This window comes from Cyprinodon variegatus, unplaced genomic scaffold (assembly GCF_000732505.1).
Source record: "Cyprinodon variegatus isolate N-32 unplaced genomic scaffold, C_variegatus-1.0 Scaffold38, whole genome shotgun sequence".
In the NCBI taxonomy this organism is placed as follows: domain Eukaryota; kingdom Metazoa; phylum Chordata; class Actinopteri; order Cyprinodontiformes; family Cyprinodontidae; genus Cyprinodon; species Cyprinodon variegatus.
This window is the reverse complement of record NW_015150491.1, coordinates 587,172-594,051: the sequence shown is the minus strand read 5'-3', so window position 1 is coordinate 594,051 and position 6,880 is coordinate 587,172.

Sequence of the window (6,880 nt, the reverse complement as noted above, 5' to 3'; positions counted from 1 at the left end):
AAGCCAGCCGAATGACAGCCCCCTTCCCTTAGCCTAGTAAACTTCTGAATTTCCGAAGTTGAGAGGACCGCGGCAACCAGCGTAGCTTCGATGCAAACGACAGCCAGGGCTAACCGCAGCCCGTCTGCAGCGGCCCTCTCTCGGCATAGTCTTATGTGAAGGACAGCTGGCTCTGATGCCGATTTTTGACTCAGCTTTGGAATGAGTTTTGGAAGGATTAGACTTGGGGTTTTCGTTGAAACGTAAGCAGGAAGAGGCTCTACGCTCATTCATTAATGAGAAGGACATATTCGCTGTTTTACCGACAGGCTGTTTACATTCCCCCACCAGCTTTCTGTCACGCTTCCTACGTCACAGTCAGTTGCGCTCATTGGTCAGAGTGTTGGCCAATAGGCACAGACAGTGGTTTGAAAATCAAAGGGTTGTTCTCATCAACAATCTTCCGATGTCTCATTCATCAGGGCCAGACTAAATAACACCTTTCATCTCCCATTAAGTCTGGTTTACCAGGCTACCCTTCCGTGCAACTCCGAGAAAATGCCCTACAACTTCCAGTCACTGGAGTAACCTCTTCCTTCTCTTGGGTTTGCATACGTTTTTACCCTGACTCCACCCTAACACTGAATTACAGGATCTGACCAGGAGATGGTGCTTCTCTTTAGATCTTAACGTTCACAAATCATGACTAGAATATTTTAGTACAAAGATTGATGTTTAAAAAAGGAATTAGAGGGGGCCAGCCAAGGACCCATCAAGAAAAGTGGTGACATTTTGAATGGCTACCACTCGATGTAAATCTACATGCTGATATAAGTCACATGTATAGTTAAAAGGAACATCAAGGCTTCAAAGATTTTAATCACCATGCTAATAAAGTATAAATTGAGTACAGGTGCAAAACATCTAAATTATTTGTGTGCATTTGCCCAAAAACAGAATTTACCCTTTTATTTATGCTTTGTTCATATTTGTGTTAGAAGATCTTTGTTACTGATCATGCTACAAATTCTCATTTCTACAAAATCTAGTATGGATACAACAACCCTTTGTAACCCGGTTAGAAAAGTGGGGGATATAGGAATGGAAAATTTCCTCATTGTGTTGCTGAAATGAATCCCGCTCCTTTAGCTTGTTGTTGCTAATAGGAAAATACCCCTGTGCCATTTGATGGATGATCTTTTATTTGTATCCATGATCAGACTGTGTCATTTTTGAAGGAGAGCACAAATTAGGGGAGTTCATACACGCCCACTCACTTACCAACATAGACATCTATGTGAGCTTGTTGGTGCATTTATTCAAACTGCATTCATGGAGCAGGTAATGCAAAGGGGACTTTATGCAAAGGAGAGATAACCACTGCAAAAAGTGTTCTTTCTGCTGTCTGCACTACACTCTCTCTCTCTTTCTCACACACACACACACACACAGGCGACTGGTGGATAGATAGCACTGGCACAGGGAAGGAAACCATGGAAACGAAAAGCTGATGCACTTTGAATGGTAAGACCCTGAAAAAGAAGAGATTCATTCAGTTGTGTTGCGCCTGCACTAAAGGCTCATCTTTGCCTCATTATTTTGAATCCTACAGGTTATTTTAACATCCTTGGGTTGTGAAATCTAGAGATGGTTTCATTTCATCTTGTCAGGGTGACTGTGAATAAGAATGTTTGAACACACTGGACAAGCCCCAACAGAAATGCATACTTTCTCTCCAAATGTGCAAAATGTATAACCCTGCTCTTTTTTCCCGTTGTGCTATCACTGGAGTTTTCAAGCAGGCGGTTTTTGAGCATCACTCCAGCAGTTTTGAGTTTGATGTATTTACTATTTGGAAATGCATTTGAACACAGTGTGGAGTAGCTCTATACATCTTGAGCAAACCTCTCAAAGAATCTTAGAAACCTCTGTGGGAATAAATTCTTCAGAGGCGACAATTAGTCAAGTGAGACAGTAATTAGGACCTCTCTGCACACTGTCACTTCCATTTAGTGCTGACGAATGCCCACGAAACCCCCGCTTCAAGTAACTGCTGTTAGGCAGACTTACTTCTAGTGCTGTACTTTCAGTTCCATCTGTATTTTCTAACTACTATATTCGGAAAGCGAGTTATGGTAAAATTATATCTGTTTTTCTCAAATACAATAATATGCTTTTACAAGCAAAAATAGAACTTTTGTTGGACTGGTGGCACAATGTCAAACAATATATTTCCTCAGCACATTTACCTGTGTAACTTTTGGGAGTAGTTTTACGACACTGTACTTTTTATTTTTGCTTGAGTAATATTGTTATGTAGTATCATTAATCTTACTTGAGTAAAATTTCTTGCTGCTATCCACTATGAGCTACTTCACCAATAAAGAACAAGCACGTTATGGATAAAGAGGCAAAAACACTTACAGCTTACAGTATGTTGAAATTAGAAATGTCTTTTGAACAAAATTACCTCCCACATATTCTAAATTGTATATATTTATATAATGTATGCATTGATTTTATAACTTAAGTTATAAATTATTATTTCTTCGATCTGAATTTGTCAGTGTGTAATAATGTATTTATTTATTCCATTCTGTAAAATACCACAGTCAATGGATACTGTTTATTTTGAGAAACATTACACATATATATTTCATATTAGACAAGATTTTAATGTTGAATTACTTGTTTCTCAATTACTGTACTTAACTTTCAGTTTATATTTTATTTTACTGTCATAGATTATTTTATTTTATTAGTTACTCAGATTTATATTTAATTATTTATTTAAAATGCATTAAGTTATGGATCCACATCTTTAATGCAAACAAGAACACAATTAATTAAAAAACTCAATCAATGAATCCCGGAAAACTTTGTGGAATAGTTTCAGCATCAGATTGAGTTTATAACAGTTTAAACCTTTATTGGGCTGACAGACTGACCTAGTTTTCCAGCCTAGTGTAAATTCAAATATCCATATAAACTTTTCCAGGAACCTAATCCACCACTTACAATTTCATTACAGTACATAGAAATGTGTCATATTAGTTTTCGTTCTTTTCATGGCTCTCTGCATGTGCATGCTAAGTTCAACAGAATAATTTATCTTTGAATGAGATGCTGGAATTCTCTTATCAGAACCCCCAACCTGTCTGACCACAAATGTTACAAAACACTGCATATTCATTTTCAAAATACATTTTGTAGTTTTTTAATGTTTCTGTTCTGGTTGGCAAAATTAATACTCTGTGCTTTGTGGTTTCAGATCTTAGGAAAAAGACATCATATATATATATATACCCACACCCACGTAATATACACACACACACACACACACACACACACACACACACACACACACACACATCCACACACACAGCAGTGAGCCCTGTTGATTGGTTGGTGGACGGCTGGAGCTGTTATTGCAGAGCATCCAGCAGAGTCTGGTTTGCTGGATAAGGATGTCCTTACAGGGCATTTCTCTGTGTGAGCGATGAAGAAGCAACCCAGAGTGTGTGTTTGTGTTTGTATATGTATGCGTTTAGGATAGAGAGAGAGAGAGATCGAGAAAGAGAGAGAGAGAGAGACTGAGAGAGTAAATACTGTATTTGCAATACATGGACAGTCAAAACATGCATGGATGCATCTGTCTACCTTCATAGTTTGGCCTTCAAGGTGAAATCGTGGCAATCCTTCCTAAAAGATACTTTCCCTGTTGGACTGGTGTGTGCCAAATACTTGCCTGCAGAGGAACCAACAGGAAAATTACAGATACAATCTGTGGACTTTACATCTTTCACCAGAATGCCTACAGTAAACTATTATTTCTACAAAATATCTCCATCTTGAGTTTTGTATTTCGAGTGAAAGACTTGAAGTATGACTGGAAACACACAAGCTACAATAAGCTGCAAAGAATTCCTTGAATTTAATTGAAATACAAGTACAAATAGAATTTATTGATTTAATCTTGATATCTTGATTTATGTGCACTTGTTTTTATTCAGGCCAGAAACCCTCTGACATTTGCAGAGGTTTGAAATTACACTTTAATAATCACCAAAAAATTAGAAGAGGTCTGAAGTTATTCAAAAGCTTTTATTGGTACATAGCTAATGCGATCAAAACATGGCAACACGTTTCAGTCTGGATGGCCTTCGGTCAGAGCATTGGAAAAATGTTTGTCAGTCACCTATGGTGTGAGTTAAAAGAGCTCTAGAGCAGACTAAAACATTTTACCTTTGCTCTGATAAAGGCCCTTCGAGTCATGACGTGTTTGTGGTGGAGGAGGTTTGACAGGAGGACGCAAATGCAGTTACAAAAGCTGAAGGGGTTTCTTGAAGATTTAATAAAAAAAAGGGTAACAGAAGCAAAAAAAAACAAAAACATAAATCTAAAAAATCCAAAAGTACTGAAAACCAGGAGTACGCACAACAAAGGGGCAAAGAAATGACGACAAACCAACAAAGAGTGACTGAACAGGAGGAGAATATATGGGAGAGAGAAACAAAGACCAGGCTATTTCGCAGATTAGGAGCAGGTGTGAACAGAGGCTAGAAGGTAGCTATAGGGAAAAGGAGACTGAAACAGGAGGGCAAACAAGAAATATCTAAGAACTCTAACACAATCAAAAATAACTAGAACACAAAAATGGAAATAAGACCAATAAACAATGAAGAGCACCAGAGGAACCTCACTCCATGCTCAGTTTCTTTAATCTCAAAAACAGAAAACTGGATTTTCTGTGATGTTTGGAAGTGTCACGAGGATTGTGAGACCATTCTCAATAATTAACATAACAATGTAGTTGATCTGTCTGGTAGACATGGGCAGACAAAAGCATGTGTTAACGGAAAAAAGCATATATGGTTACATTAATGTGAATGGTTCCACATCCTGTGACTACTCCTATCATCACCAATCATGGACTAACTCTCTGTCCTTTACTATGAAATGAAGGCGGAAATAAATCAAATTAGCTGTTCTAGGTATGCCTGGATCTGGCTGAACTTGTTGCACACACAACTCTTTTGGCTTGGATTGGAGTGGAGCTCAAAAGTGTAATCATGAATGTAGTACGTCGTAATCCTGAACGCTCTATTTCATGGATAAGCAGAGGTGGTCTGCAACGAAACTGACATGTACAGGAGCAGAGGATGAAGAATCTGGGCGCCACTGTTTTAGGAGCTGGAACATAAATATGAAGACCACATTTCTGAGGACGTGGGTCATATTATACATTGCAAAAATAATAATAATTAAGGGAACATGTAAACAAACAATTTAACTTTAATATCATTAAACTTCTTTTAAATCAGACTGTCCACTTTGGAAGCAACACTGATTGACAATCAACACAAGAGGCTCAGGTAGTGCAGCTACTCCAGGATGGCACATCAATACGAGCTGTGGCAAGAATGCTTGCTGTGTCCGTCAGCGTAGTGTCCAGGAAGTTGAGGAGCAGGAGACAGGCCAGTAAACCAGGAGACATGGAGGAGGCCGTAGGAGGGCAACGACCCAGCAGAAGGCCCACTACCACTGCCTGTGTGGAAGGAGGAACAGGAGGAGCACTGCCAGAGCCATGCAAAATGACCGACCGCAGGCCACAAATTCATATGTCTCCACCAATACAAACAACTCCATTAGGATGTTACTGTATGAGTATCCGACAGTGGCAAATTCGCCACTGGTTCCCTTTGCCCTTCACAGATGAAAGCAGGTTCACACAGAGCAGTTTGACAGACGTGACAAGGTCTGGAGACATCATGGAGAGAGATCTGCTATCTGCAACATCCTTCAGCATGGCTGGTTTGATAGTGGGTCAGTAATGGTGTAGGGTGGCATTTCCTTAGAGGGCTGCACAGCCCTCCATGTGCTCACCAGATTTAGCATGATGGCCATTAGGTATCGGGATAAGATCATTAGACCAATAGTCACAGTAATACTATACTAGACCATATGCTGGTGTGGTTGGCCCCTGGAAGCTTATTTGTTTCTCCCTCTTTTTCTACTATAGCGACTGGAACAAACAGCTTGACTGCAGAGCATTGACCCCCACTCATGGCTTCCCTTCTCATTTCCCTAAAATAGGTTAGAGGGAACTGTTGCTTAAGTAACTTTTCAGGTGAATGTTGTCATTATATACCTCAGAGTGTAGTATAAGAACCCATTTGTAGAGATTTAGTCTAGAAACAGGCCATTGTTTTTACATTTTATTCTAATCTACGTATAACATATCATCTAAAACTCTGACTTCAACTTACCACTCAAAAACTGTCCCCTTTCTGTGGTCAAATGCTCCAGGATTCTTGGCTGCGCCAGGGGCCTTGGGCATCCATAGAGTCAATGGCCCTAATCAGTACAGCTCATGGTCGCTGGCCTCCTGAACCTTCTTCTCTTTCCAGCTATTCTCTGTCCCTGGTGAAGACTTAAGAGAAGTCCTCCACCTCACAGAACCACTCAGTAGTAAAACTGTCATCGCTATGATCGACCTCCGTGTGTGATGGGACGTGCATTTTTTTATTGTGTCCTGGGAATCAATGTCTGAAAGATAGACATTAGCCAGACAGATTTGCTCTCCCAAGCAGGCCATTATGGTTGTTGCCATGAGGTGCTGCTTGGCAATTATATGTGGAACTTTATCGAAAATGTTTCAGAGAATAAAGTTGTATACAACACACATCGAGACAGAGAGTGAGATTAGAAAGGGAGAGTGGATAAGTTTTAAGGCGAGAAAGAAATAAATAGATAAAAAAGAGGGAGAAAGGATAAGAAATAAGAGAGAAAAATTAGAAACACATAGTAGTATGAACGACGAGATGATTGAAAATGAACACAACGGAGATCTAGTCCTATTGGCAGATATCCATTTAAAATGTAGGCAACGGCATGAAAA